At 33.3% G+C, this 15,691-nt stretch overlaps 1 pseudogene; it reads left to right on the top strand.

The window, feature by feature from the left end:
* The first annotated feature begins 8,283 nt into the window (after nt 1-8,283).
* Nucleotides 8,284-8,463, top strand: LOC119065950 (uncharacterized; annotated as a pseudogene).
* Nucleotides 8,464-15,691: the final 7,228 nt, after the last annotated feature.

Below are 15,691 nucleotides of genomic sequence, written 5' to 3'. Positions count from 1 at the left end.
AATGTGATCGGCATTTCTGTGATTCTGTTCTCATTCTCCTTGTTTGCTTAGTGTTTGTTTTTGTTTTTTAAGTTTAATTGTTGATAGTTGTGAATTTGTTGTCATTTGACTATTCTTAGTTTTGATCTTCTTCCTCTGCTTAGATAACTTCCTTTAACTTTTCACATGATAAGGGCTGGGTGATGATGAACTCCTTTAACTTGACCTTATCTGGGAAGCACTTTATCTGCCTTTCCACTTTATTTTTTTAATATATTTTATTGACTATGCCATTACAGTTGTTCTATTTCCCCCTTCATTCCCCTCCACCCTGCACACCCCTCCCCCACCATTCCCCACCCTTTAGTTTATGACCACCTGTCTCAAGTTTAGATTCTATATTTACCATACTATTCTTGCCCTCCCCCTTATCTATTTTCTACCTACCATCTATGCTACTTATTTTCTGTACCTTCTCTCCTCTTCTCCTTCTCCCACTCCCCTGTTGCTAACCCTCCATGTGATCTTCATTTCTATGGTTCCGCTCCTGATCTAGCTGTCCTCTTAGTTTGCTTTTGTTTTAGGTGTGGTTCTTAATAACTGAGTTTGCTGTCCTTTCACTGTTTACCTTTTTTATCTTCTTTTTCTTAGATAAGTCCCTTGAACATTTCATATAATAAGGGCTTGGTGATAATGAATTCCTTCAATTTGACCTTATCTGCAAAGCACTTTATCTGTCCTTCCATTCTGAATGAAAGCTTTCCTGGATAGAGCAATCTTGGTTGTAGGTCTTTGGATTTCATGACTTGGAATACTTCTTTCCAGCCCCTTCTTGCCTGTAAGGTCTCTTTTGAGAAATCCGCTGACAGTCTGATGGGAACTCCTTTGTAGGTGACTGTCCCCTTATCTTTTGCTGCTTCTAGAATTTTCTCCTTCATTTAAATCTTGGCTAATGTAATTATGATGTGCCTTGGTGTGTTCTTCCTTGGGTCCAACTTCTTTGGTACTCTCTGAGCTTCCTGAACATTCTGAAAGTCTATTTCCTTTGCCAGGTTGGGCAAGTTCTCCTTCATTATTTTTTAAATAAGTTTTCAATTTCTTGTTCTTCCTCTTCTTCTGGCACCTCTATAATTTGAATGTTGGGACATTTAAAGTTGTCTCAGAAGTTCCTAAGCCCCTACTCATTTTTTTTAAATCTCATTTTCTCATCCTTTTCTGGTTGAATGTTTATTTTTTTTCCTTCTGCTTCAAATCATTGATTTTAGTACTGGTTTCCTTCCCTTCACTGTTGGTCCCCTGTACATTTTTCTTTATTTCACTTTGTGTAGCCTTCACTTTTTCCTCTATTTTGTGACTATGCTCAACCATTTATGTGAGCATACTGATTACCAGTGTTTTGAACCCTGCACCTTTGTTCTTTTTTTTTTTCAACTTTGTTTTGGCTGTAAGAGATTCCTTGATATTCCAAAGGAATTTAGAATCAGGTTCTTGTTTCTGCAAAAAGGACAGTTGCAATTTATATAATAATTGTATTTGATTTATAGATTGCTTTCAGCTAAATTGACATCTTAATAATAGTAAATCCTCCAGTTCATGAGTAAATAATGTCTTTATATTTATCTAGGCCTTATGAAATTGTTTCAACAATATTTTCAGAACTTTTCAATGTAAAAGTCTTGCGCTTTCTTAGTTGACTTTATTTTAAATTATTTTTTTACATTACCCTGAATATATTTGCTTTCCAATTGTTGATTGGTATTGTATAGAAATACAACTCATTTATGTATATTCTTTATCTTTCAGTTTTGCTGAATTGATTTATCATATCAAATACTATTTATGTGTGTGTAATATCTAGAGTTTTCTATATATAAGATGATGTCATTTGTAAAAATGTGGTTGTAATTCTACCTTTCCCATCTGAATCTATTTTTTTTTATGTTTTTCCTTGTTGCTTTGTCTAGAACTTCCAGTGAAATGCTGAACAGAAGTGATAGCACTGGACACGTTTGTCTATTTTCTGACTGTGGAGTGGAGATGTTTCAGTCTTTTACATTGAATATGATATTAGCATGAGGTTTTCATAGGTACCCCTTATGTGTTTAAGAAAGTACCCTTCTATTCTCATTTTATTAAGTATTTTTTCATCATAAAGTATGTAATATCTTGTCAAAAGCCTTTTTTGTGTCTATAAAGAAAGTATTTTTATTTGTTCTATTATATAGTGTATTTAATTAATTGAATTTGGAATAAAAATCTACCCTTGCATTTCTGGATTAAATTCCTGTTGGTCATGGTAAATTTTTAAAATACTTTTTATTTTTATTGTTGTTCAAGTACAGTTTTCTGCCTTTCCCCCACCCCTCCCCACCAACCCAGTCTTCTCCACCTCCCTTCCATTTCCACCCCCCTTGTTATTGTCCATGTGTCCTTTATGGTTGTTCCTGTAAACCCTTCACCCTTTTCCCCTATTACTCCATCCCCTCTGCCTTCTGGTTACTGTCAGCTTGCACTCTAGTGTTCATAGCAGCACAATTTACAATAGCCAAGTGCTGGAAGCAACCTAAGTAAATGAGTTTACTGGGGGAGCCCATCAGTAAATGAATGGATTAAAAAACCATGGTACATTTACACCATGAAATGCTATGCAGCAGAAAGAAAGAAGGACATCCTACCCTTTGAGATAGCATGGGTGGGATTTGAGAGCATTATGCTAGGTAAATTTTTTTTAAATATGTTTTTCCATTTGATTTGCTGTTATTTTCTTGAAGATTTGGGGATTCAAAGGGATATTGGTCTGTAGTTTCTTGCTTCTGCAATGTCTTTGTCCAGTCTGGTAGCTTTGGTCTCATGGAATAATTTAGGGAATATTTTTCTCTTATGTTTTGTGAAAAGGATTGCAAAGGGTTGGTGTTTACTTTTTTCTTCAAATGTTTCTTCAAATCCTTTCTTCAAAAGGATTAACCAGTAAAGTTATATGGAACTAAGCCTTCTTTATTATACTTCTTTTTTATTACTGATTCATTCACTTTATTTATTATAGATTTATTTAAATTTACTATTTTTCTTGAATTGCTTTTGGTAGTTCGTGTGTTTTTAGAATTTTTCAGTTTCATCTATTTATTCTGTTGGCATACAATTGTTCTTAATATCACTTTATAATAATTTTTGTTTCGGTAAATTCTGCAATTATGTCCAACTTTTCTTAATTTTATTAATTTTGATGTGGTTTATTTGACAGTTATTGGTCAGTTTAGCTAAATGTTAATCTTTTTAAAAATTAACTTAAAATTATTTATTATTTAATATTTTGTATTTCACTGATGCCTGTTCTAATCTTTTTTTATTGATTATGCTGTTACAGTTGTTCTATTCCCCCTTTCATTCCCCTCCACCCTACCCCCCATCCCCACCATTACCCCCCCTTTAGTTTATGACCATGTGTCTCAAGTCCTTTAGCCTCTATATTTGCCATGCTATTCTTGCTCTTCCCATCTATTTTTTTTTAGTTTAAACATTTTTTCTTTTTTTTAAATTTTTTATTGATTATGCTGTTACAGTTGTTCTATTCCCCCTTTATTCCCCTTCACCCTACCCCTCATCCCCACCATTACCCCCCTTTAGTTTATGACCATGTGTCTCAAGTCCTTTAGATTCTATATTTCCCATGCTATTCTTGCCCCCCATCTATTTTCTTTCTACTGTCTATGCTACTTATTTTCTGTACCTTCTCCCCCTTCTCCTCCTCCCACTCCCCCTTTTGCTAACCCTCCTTGAGATCTTCATTTCTATGTTTCCACTCCTGATCTAGCTGTCCTTTTAGTTTGCTTTCGTTTTAGGTGTGGTTGTTAATAACTGTGAGTTTGCTGTCCTTTCACTGTTCATGTTTCTTTAACTTCTTTTTCTTAGATAAGTCCCTTTAGCATTTCATATAATAAGGGCTTGGTGATGATGAACTCCTTGAATTTTATCTTATCTGAGAAGCACCTTATCTGTCCTTCCATTCTAAATGAAAGTTTTGCTGGATAGAGCAATCTTGGTTGTAGGTCTTTGGATTTCATGACTTGGAATACTTCTTTCCAGCCCCTTCTTGCCTGTAAGGTCTCTTTTGAGAAATCCGCTGACAGTCTGATGGGGACTCCTTTGTAGGTGACTGTCCCCTTAGCTCTTGCTGCTTCTAGGATTCTCTCCTTCATTTTAATTTTGGCTAATGTAATTACGATGTGCCTTGGTGTGTTCCTTCTTGGGTCCAACTTCTTTGGTACTCTCTGAGCTTCCCCGGATTTCCTGGAAGTCTATTTCCCTTTGCCAGATTGGGGAAATTCTCCTTTATTATTTGTTCAAATAAGTTTTCCACTGGTGGCTGTGCCTTTCCCCCTTCTGGTGCCCCTATAATTCGGATGTTGGAGCGTTTAAAGATGTCCTGGAGGTTCCTAAGACTCTCCTAATTTCTTTGAATTCTTACTTCTTGACTCTTTTCTGTTTGGCCATTATTTGCTTTCTTCTGGTCCACTCCATTGATTTGAGTCCCAGTTTCCTTTTCATTGCTATTGGTGTCCTGTGCAATTCCATTCATGTCAGTTAGTTTCACCTTCATATATTTGTCTAATTTGTGGCTATAATCAACCAGTTCTGTGAGGATCCTGATCACCAGTGTTTTAAACTGTGCATCTGAGAGTTTTGCTATTTCTTCATCACTTAGATCTATGGGCTCTGAGGCTTTGAGCTCTTCTGGAGCCATTTTTGGTCTGTTCGCGCCCTTTAAGTGTGAGAAGCGGCGCCTTGGACTCCCAGGTCGCTGGGTTGTGATGCTGTATGTGGGGGCGTGGTCTGAGCGGGGAGATGGCGGCACCCTCTGCTGTTTCTCACAGCTGGGTGAGGAGTCACCTGGGCTGGGCCGCTCAGAGTCGCTGGGTTCTGATGCTGTATGTGGAGGTGGGGTCAGAGCAGGGAAATGGCGGCGCTCTCTGCTGCTCCTCACCGCGGGGACTGGCTGGGTTCCGGTCCAACCGCCCACTCCCTCACCTGTCTGCCCGCGCACAAATGCGTGACCAGTCAACCCGCAGCCCTGCTCCCTCACTGTTTCCCCGCGGTTGCTCCCTTGTTCGATCTCTAGGTCGCTCACTAATTCCAACCCATTCCAACCCGGAGCCTGGATTCCGCATGCCTGAGTCCGTCTGACCGAGTTTTCCCGTGCAACCCCGCTTCACCAGCTGCTGGTTTCGCCCCTTACCGGTCAGGCTGAAGAATTTGTTGTTAATGGACTTCCAAAAAGTTCAATTTTCCGTGTTCTGGCTATGTTTTCTATTGCTAATATTTAGTTATCTCTAAACTTGGTTGTGTGAGGAAGCACGATGTCTCCACCTATGCCTCCATCTTGGTGGAAGTCCCAGCCTGTTCTAATCTTATTAGCCCCTCTTCTTGTTTGATTTGAATTTAGTTTTTGTATAATTAAGGTTGATGTTTAGGATTTAGATTGCAATAACGTTTCTTTTATAATAAAGTTATTTACAGCTACATGTGCCTGTCAGCACTACTTCTGCTGAATCTCATCAATTTTGCTAAATTGTATTTTTATCTTTTTATATCTCAAGATATTTTCTAACATCATGTGATTTTCATTATTTTATTGTGTATTTTTATTATTTAAATAATATTTATTATTTAGAAGTGTATGGTTTAATTTCCAAATATTTGTAAATCTTATGAATTTTTTCAGTATTTATTTTATTTTACTATAGAACACATTTTATATTATTTTATCTTAAATGTATTGAGACATAAATATCAGCTTGTATTTATTTATATATGTAGTTATCAGAGTTCTTTCTTTTTTTCATGTGATTTTGAGTTACTTTCTAGTGTTCTTTTTTATTTCAATTCTTTTACTTATTTTCTTATTTTTTTAATTTTACTGTTGTGCAATTACAGTTGTCTGTATTTTCTCCCCACCCTTCCCCCCAGCCCTTCCAAATCCACCTCCCTCCCTTGCTTCCACCCTCTCCCTTGGTTTTGTCCATGTGTCCTTTGTAGTGTTTCTGAAAACCCTTCTCCCCACTGTCCCCTCCCCTCTGGCTATTGTTAGATTGTTCTTAATTTCAATGACTCTGGTTATATTTTGTTTGCTTTTTTCTTTTGTTGATTATGTTCCTGTTAAAGGTGAGATCTTATGGTATTTGTCCCTTACCACCTGGCTTATTTCACTCAGCATAATGCTCTCCAGTTCCACTCATGCTGTCACAAAGGGTATAAGCTCCTTTCTCTCTGCTGCGTAGAATTCCATTGTGTAAACGCATCATAGTTATTTTAACCACTCATTTGCTGATGGGCCCTTTGGTTGCTTCCAGTGCAAAAAAAATGAAACTCAATTACCAACTTACACCATACACAAAAATAAATTCAAGGTGGATAAAAGACTTAAATATAAGTCATAACACAATAAAAGTCCTAGAGAAAAATATTGGTAGGAAAATGTCTAGTATTCTTTTGTTTCATCCCAAAGTGCTTTATCTAACATCTTTTTTTTCTTTTAATTTTATTTTATGTTGGTTTCAAGTGTTCAGGTTAGTGTTTAGACAATTATATACTTTACATAGTGTTCTCTTCAATATTTCTAGTACCTCAGTTGGCACCATACATATTTATCTCAATATTATTGACTATATTCTCTATGCTTTATTTATTTCATAACTACCAATTTGAAGTTCTTAACCCCTTCATCTCTCTCACCCAGTACCCCAAACCTTACAATGGATTATTAATCTGTCATAAAAATGTAATCTTACCATTTATAACAGCATGAATGGACCTAGAGGGTATTATGCTCAGTGAAATAAGTCAGTCATCAAAAGACAAATACCATACAATGTCAGTTACATATGAAATCTAAAGAACAAAATAAATGAACCAAAGAAATTGAAATAGATGCAAGTATTTTTTTATAAACCACATCTGCTAGCAATGAGCTCTCTGAGGTTTTGTGAATCTGAGAGTGTCATAATTACTCCAATCTTGAATATAATATACCTCTTTGTGGATCCCTTTGTTTATCCTAGTTGGAGGTTTTTGGATTTGTGTATCTGTATGTTAAGATTTCAATCAAATCAGGATATTTTCCATCATTATTTCTTCAAATATGTTTTCTGAGTCTTTTCCACTCTCTTCTCTGAAACTCTTATTATGTTGTTATACTTCATTATGTCCCATATGTCTCTGATTTTCTTCATTTTTATTCTTATTGCTTCTCAGGTTGGGTCTTCTAAAATAACATATTTTCCAGTTTTCCCAGTCTTCATTTTACGTGATGTAATCTCTGTTGAGACAATCTAGTTAATTTTTCATTTTAATTGCTATACTTTTCAACTCCAGAATTTCTATTTGGTTCTTTTTTCAAATTTCTGTCTATTGATTTCTATTTTTGATGAGACAACTTTTACATGGTTTCCTTTCGTTATTTAAACATCTTTATAATAACTTATAATGGAAAAATATAAGTTTTTTTCCTAGTACATTTAATACTTGGGATTTCTCAGGGACAGTTGGTTAAGATGGTTTCCCCTTGTGTATATACTCATTTTTTTTGTTATGAAAAACAGGAAATTGTACCATCCTTTTCTTCTCATAATTACCATACTGTTGTCTGTGTCTCTGAAGTTGTTTTTTTGTGTGTGCTTAATCCCTTCACCTTTTTCACTCAGATCCCCAAACCTCCTCCCCTCTGAGGGTTGTTTTTATTTTTGTTGAGGTAACATTGGTTTATATTATATGTTTTAGATGCATAAAATTTTAAATCTCATTGAGCTTATTTTTGATAATTTATTCGGACTATATTTTCTCAACAATTTTCCTAGAACTTGTGTTTAATGTTTTGTGAATCCTCCATTTTCTTTCTAAATTCAATGTTTTTTTATCTTATTTTTTCTCAGCTTAATAACATTGTGGTTACTTTTTTTATTCATGCTGTTACAGTTGTTCCTGTTTTTTCTACTTTTCCCCTCCCCATGCCAGTCCCCATATTGTTGTCCAGTCCATGGGTTGTGCCTAAATATTCATTGCTTAATTCCTTCACTATCTTTCATTTTCCTCCTCCTTCCATTTGCTTTCTGACAGCTGTTAATTTGTTTAATGGATCAAGGCTTCTTTTACTATTTTGTTCTTTAGTTTATTGTTTATATTAGATGCCACATAGAAGTGAGATCATATAGTATTTTTCTTTTTCTTCACTGATTGTCTTAATTCATTTAGTATAATTTTGTTCAAGTCCATCTATGCGGAACATAAGGGTTGCAGAATGGAGTTTTTTCTCTTTTCATACTTTTGAGGATCATTTCTATAGTTTGTTACTAGAGAAGTTTCTCTGAATGTGTAGAACACCTGAAAAAACAAGGGGGTGATGGAGTGTTTTTTCCTGAGCATGAAGCAGGCTCTTGTTGCTTCAAATATATTTTAAAATTTATGTTTTTACTCGGCTTTCACAATATCAGTAACATTCTTCATGTTTTAAACATATTAAACATTCACATTTTATCTTCTGTTTCCTATAAATTTACAATCTAAAGTAACTATTACCCTCCATCTTGAATAAAATGTAATTTGAATCAAGTTAGGAGCCTTGGCTATCAAATTACCTGTTTTATCACTAGTGTCTAAAATAGTACTTGGCACATTGTAGAAAAACTATAAGCAATAAGTGAATAAAAGGATGAAAAGGGAAGCAGTGTGAACAAAAGCTTAGATGTAGGCAAGGGTTGATTTGTTGGGGTATAATGATTTTATCAATAAAACTCAAAAAATACAGTAGAGGAAAAGATTGAACAAGTAGTTACAATGGCTTTGGGCCATTATCACTAGGGTTTTTGATTAACCAACAGTGGTTTATGAATTATCATATCCTTCAGGTTTTCTGATTTAAAAAAATTCTCCAATTATGAATAACTGCTGAGACACTTGTTTTCTAACTGCTTTTATTTTCTACATCTATAACTTAGTACCCCCTATATTGCTAGGGCTCAAATTTTAGGGTGTATTTTTTAAAAGAAAATGTTTACAAATATAGATCCTAGTGGTTTATCACAGAAATAGTGATTCAGTAGGCTTAGAAAGAGTCTAGGAATCTGAAATTTTGGTTAGCTTTTCAGGGGATTTGATGCAAATTATGATGTGAACTTCACCTTGATAATACAACTCTAGATGTTGTTTTGTTTGTTCTAAAATGTAGTAAAAGGCTGATCTGTATTCAATGGTACTTAAATAGTTCCACTGTAAACAAAGGATTAAGGATAAAACCCTTTGCAAGGTATACTAGTTTGATATTATTTGCAACTTTATGATTAAGACATAATTACTATGAAATTTAAAAGGGCTGTGTATTAGCTCAGAATCCCATAAAAATACTTGGACTAGATGTCTTAATACTATATGTCTTAAGAGAATCATATTCGCAAGCATGTGCTCTGACTGGGAATCGAACCAGTGATGTTTTGCTCTACAGGACAACGTTGAGCCAACTGAGTCATTCCAATCAGTTCTGATGGCTGTATTTTTAATCTTCTGAGAAAATTCCATACAGTTTTTCATGGTGGTTGTACCACAAAACTGACTCTTTATTTAAAAAACATCCTGGAGTGTGGCAGTGGACATTATTCTAATACTGAAAAGTCCTTGACATTGTCTTATTATAGATCTATTACCATAAGATAAAATTCAAGTTAAAATTAAATTTGAGACTTTCGTTTGATATTTTATACTCTATAGACACATTTAAAATATTTTTAAAAGATCAGTCTTATGGCTTTAAACAACTTAACTACCCACATGATCATAGATTACTTATATTTACTTACTCTTGATGACAGGGTGATAATTTAGAACTACTATCTACATATGTCAATGGATGAATTTAGTGCTGCAGTGCTCTACCAACTGAAGTAAAACAGAGTATATAGGTTTTACTCCAGCAATTTCAAAGACTCCATTATACTTTCCACTTTCTAAACCCTTTACCCAGGTAGCAAAATCTTCTGTTCATGATGCAGATGTGTATTTAATCAAAAAGTTATTTTTTCTGAAGTATCTTCTTAGGCAAGCAAAACAAAAGAAAAAATAAGCAAATGAGACTACAACAAACTAAAAAAAATTTGGCACAGAAAAGGAAACCATCAACAAAATGAAAAGAGAGCCCACTAAATGAGAAACATATCTTCCAATGACACATCTGATAACAAGTTAATATCCACAATTTATAAAGAACTTATAAATCTCAATACCCCCTAAAAACAAACAAATTAATTTAAAAATAGACAAAGGACATTAATAGACACTTCTCCAAAGAGAACATACAGATGGCTGATAGATATATTAAAAGATACTCAATGCCACTAAGCATCAAAGAATAGCAAATTAAAAGCAGAATGCGATATCACCTTACATCTATCAGAATGGTTATCATCAATAAATCAAAAACCAGCAAGTGTTGGTGAGGATGTAGAAAAAAGGAACTCTTGTGTACTATTCATGGGAATGCTGATTGATACAGCCACTATGTAAAGCAGTTTTAGAGTTACCTCAAAAAATTAAAAATGGACCTGCCATATTACCCGGTACTTTCACTTCTGGGAATTAATCTGAAGGAACCCCAAACACTAATTTGAAAGAATATATGCCCCCTATGTTAATTGCAGCTTTATTTACAATTGCCAATGTTTGAAATGAGTCCAAGTGTTCATCAATAAATGAGTGGATAAAACAACTATGGTATATTTACACAATGCAGTAGTACTTGGCTGTAAAAAAGAAGAAAACCTTACCTTTGGGGGGAGTATTATGCTGAGTGAAATAAACCAGTCAGAGAAAGATACTTACCATGTGATCTCACTTATATATGGATCCTAATGAATAAAATAAACTAACAAACAAAATAGACTCATAGATACATATAACAGACTGACAGCTGTTAGAAGGAAGGGGTATTGGAGGGTGGGTAACAAAGGTGAAGATTTTAAGAAAATCAAACCAAGAAAAAACTTATAGACACAAATAACAGTATTGTGATTATGAAAAGGGAAAGGGGGTTGGGGGAGGTAGAAGAGGGTAAAGGGGAGATAAATGGTGATGAAGGACACTTGACTTGGGGTGATAAACACAATACAATATACACATGATATATTATAGAATTGTACACCTGACACTTATATAATTCTATTAACCATTGTCACCCTAATAAATTTAATTTTAAAATAAAAGGAAAACAAGTACAAATAAAACTCAAGATATTTATTAAAAAACAAAGAACCAATCACTTAGTTTTATCATAAAGGGAGAAGAATCTTTACAGGAAACAAAAGTAGTGTCCCAGTACAATACTTATGTCAGTGTTTTTTAATTCTCCTGATCATTTCAATATACTGGGCATTGGGAATGACATCTCAACCACAATTCAGCACTATAGGATACAGGCATGTTTATCTATCTGGCACTTTCTTTTAGTTAAGTTACAATGCATTGGTGACTAAACTGGGACCTGTGATCATAAAGGTATTATTAAAATAATTGGATATTTTTCATCCACTTAAATGAGGACTTAGTCAGATGTTAACATAATCAACAGATTCTCTTCCTGTTATTTTAACCTTTGAAATCCATATTTTCTAAAAAATATCATGTATTTCTCACTAGAAAATTTAACTAACATTTGAGCATTTACTGTGTGCCAAATGTAGTTCTGAGGGCTGCTATGGATTATCTCCCTTAATCTTCATGACAGCCCAATGAGTAAGTACTGCTATTACTTACTTTTATAATATTAAATTGAGACCTAGAGAGTTATAAAGAATTTACCCAAAATCATACAGACAGTAAGTGGTGAAAGTTATATTATCTAAGGAATCTTTTTTGTATTGTTATTTTTTCCTTTAAATAGCCCTCTAAGCTGCCCAAACTTTGTTAACAGGTAACAAAATGTTTAATCCCTAAGTATTGTTTAAATCTTTACTTAAATCCTAATAATTATTCATTTTCACTGAAAAAGGGATAGCAAAACATAAGTCAAAGTGAGTTTCCCTTAATCTCACCAATGTTAAATTCTCTGGGTTTATTTCTTTGCTTGTTTGTTTTTATTTGTTTGACTTTAACCAAGGAAATGGCTACTTTTTATAGGTGCCCTGACCAGGAATCAAGCTCCCAGCCTTTGGTGTACAGTACAAGACTCCAACCAACTGCTCCATACCAGTCAGGACATAGTCTCTGGATTTTATTTTCTCCATCTAAAGTCTGGGGTAATGCTTATTTGTTTCTATTTAAATCAACTAAATATTAGTGACTATTAATTTGGAATTAATATTTTAGGTATGTATTTGGAAGTACTGTCTCATTTAAAGTTATACATAACACAAATACACACAATTGTGAATTATGTATTATTAAACAGATTTCAAATGAGAAATTGAGGCATGGAGGTTATGAATCACACCAAGTAATACAACTAGAAAGAGGCAAAATGGGGTTGAAATTGAAGTTTCCAGATACCTAGAAATACATACTTTCTAACACAGTATACAGAGCACAGATTGAGAAAAGTCATTGAAAAAAACACTATGGACCTGAAAACAATAGTTATTATTATGACACATGTGGCAATGAAAGGATATTATTTTATAGTGTCATTTTGTTTATATAAAAATAATTTAGAAGGGAATTTAATTAGAATATTAATTAGAGCAGGCTAGACTGTGGTAACAGATGAAAATATGAAATGGCTCAGTAAATATGTAGTTTACTTCTCTTTCTCACCTAAGACTCCAGGGAGGTTACTGGTTTGTTAGTTCTTCCTTTTCTAAAACTTGATTTCTAATGTTACCCAGGCATTCCCATGCATGTGGCCAGAATGGCATAATAACGGGGAGAAAGTACACTGGCTTCTTAAAAGCCCTGTCCTGAAATGACACAAATCACTTCCACTCACATGTCATTGAGAATAATTAGTCTTGTGGCCACACAACTTGCTGACCAAGTAATGCTAGGTAAGTATGATTGACACTAAAGAATAAAAAAAATCATATTGAGATGGACAGATATCCATCTTTACCACAGGAAGTTATTAGTTGGTATTGAGTTCAACAATGGCTTAAAATGGATGACATATCAGAGAGTGTATATTTATTGTTATATGAGAACCAAGTGGGCCAATATACATTGAAGCAAGCAGTACTGGCATCATTTATGTGTTTATGTATTTCCCCTTGGGTATTTTTTAAATGAGAATATATGCCTTAGGCAATTACAGATGAAAATAAGCAAAATAAAATTGTATAAGTCACATTTTTGCCACCTGTCAAAGGCTTTTTAATAGCCACTCACTTCTAATCATCCTAAAATGAAAAATAAATGGAATTGTAAATGTTGTTAGAATAATTTATCATTCATCAGAAATGAGAAATGAATAGAATAATTTACTCTTCACACATTTATAATTAAAATCAAATGATAACTTTTTTATTGAAGTCTTTAGCTTTCAGGCCATCAGAAAAGAAATAAAGCTTTAGAAAGTAAGGATAATAGAAATATAGCTGCATCTGCTACCTTTGTAAACTGTCAGTTTCTTTGTCAGAAACACCTTCACAAAAGAATTTAGCTTAGAAATCAACTTTAGGCCTCCCTTTTCTGAATCCAAAGACTGAGAAAATACTTCAATGAGGTACAAATGTCAGATTTTGTTCAGTAAGATGAATAAAATAAAGTAATGGTTGCAGGCTGCTATAAAACACTTTTAAAGATGTATAGAGTGATTACTTTAACTATAAAATAATTTGATTATTACCTCATTTATATAAACTTAAATCACATATAGAATTATATGGAATAAAGAACAATCTTTTACCCTATGCTGCATTCTTTATGTTACCCCCAAATTATTCTATTATTTTTATCTCTTTTTCTTTTATTTTTTTTATTTTTTTATTTTTTCGATTATATCCTAAGAATCCTAAAACATCAATATCAAAGAACCTATGCACCACAATGTTCATAGCAGCACAATTTACAGTAGCCAAGAGTTGGAAGCAACCTAGGTGCCCATCAGTAAATGAATGGATCCAAAAATTGTGGTACATATACACAATGGAATTCTATGCTGCAGAGAGAAAGAAGGAGCTACTACCCTTTGCAACAACATGGATGGAACTGGAAAGCATTATGCTGAGTGAAATAGGCCAGGTGCTGAAAGACAAATACCATATGATTTTTATCTCTTTTTCAAGGTCAATTAATTAATGTACTTATTGACTATATAGTACTATATGAATAATGGCTGAGACTTTTTATTAATTTGCCAATAACAATGATTAGTTAAATCTACCACATGTTTTCAGTCCTCACATTGAAAGTTCAAGTGCAAAACACACACACAAAAATGGAGCAGTGTAGTTTGCTTTTCCTTTATTTGTATATTTTTCAGTCACTTAAATATTTCTAGGTCAGAGGGGTTGAAATTATAATCTTTGTTGTTTATATTACTAAATTTTATGCTGCATGAATTTTCTTTTAAAAAAATACAGAGGTCTTATGACTTGCTTGAATGCTTAAAGTACATATAGACATCAGGTTTGATGTGGTCATATTGAAGATTTAACCTCGAAATGAAGAGAAGATATTTTAAGAGACTATCATAGGCAGAAATTGATTTGGACAACTCCTTTCTTCCATTTACTCAAAATATATGTTGATTTTTATTGGGTCACAAGTTTCACAATTATTTTTGTAATGCTAAAATCACCTTAGTAAAGACAAATGTGTTGTAATTCACACACTTTTGTAGTTACAAAAGGCAAAAACATTATACAACTGGACACTGGTATTAGATTCTTTCCTGTGAATCATCAAAATAGACATGTAAGATTCAGCATTACTCAAACATACATAGAATCTATAATGCATGCAAGTTAGAATTGAGAAGATATAATTCTGATGTTAATTCACCATGATTTAAATATACAAACAATAAGCAGATAACTAAATAATTTTGTTTATGTCTTCATTGGCAGTTGAGTATTAACTCTTAAAAACAAAGATGAGTAATAAAGACAAGAAATAAATGAATAAACCTCTTTATTATTATTTGCAAATGAACAACACAACAACTTTCCACATGAAAATTATTGTACATAAGACTGAATTCATAGTTTGGGTTAAGAAAAAAGTAATTTTACATTGAGTGTATTGTAGTAGATAAAATTTTATGCACTTTTAAATGGGAGTTAACATTCAATATTGTATGTTTCAAATGTAGAGTATAGTAGCTAGCCTCTTATATAATTTATAAAATGATACCCCTGATAATTCTAGTACCCACCTGGTACCATACATAGTTATTACAATATTGTTTACTATATTCACTATGCTATACTTTACACCTCCATGACTAATATATAACTACTATTAACTATTATATAACTATTTTTTAAGGTTCATTTAAGTGTTTTATCTTTTTAGATATTCTAAATTTTATTTTAATTTTTAATCATTATTTTTAAATTTTCAGAAAGATTCTTAGTTAAGTCTGAATTTATTAATTGTATTGACCATTCATTTCAAAATAGAAATACAATAGAATTTAACTCCAAACACCTTTCACATCTATCTTGTTGGTTATTTTGTCTAGAGCAATTATTTCCCAACTTTGTGCTTGGCATATTGGTTTGATGAGAATTTTATATACATG

This window comes from Artibeus jamaicensis, unplaced genomic scaffold (genome assembly GCF_021234435.1).
Source record: "Artibeus jamaicensis isolate MK-2021 breed Jamaican fruit bat unplaced genomic scaffold, CSHL_Jam_final contig_240, whole genome shotgun sequence".
NCBI classification, from domain to species: domain Eukaryota; kingdom Metazoa; phylum Chordata; class Mammalia; order Chiroptera; family Phyllostomidae; genus Artibeus; species Artibeus jamaicensis.
Note: the sequence above shows the minus strand (reverse complement) of the source record. Positions and strands in the feature narration are given on the sequence as shown.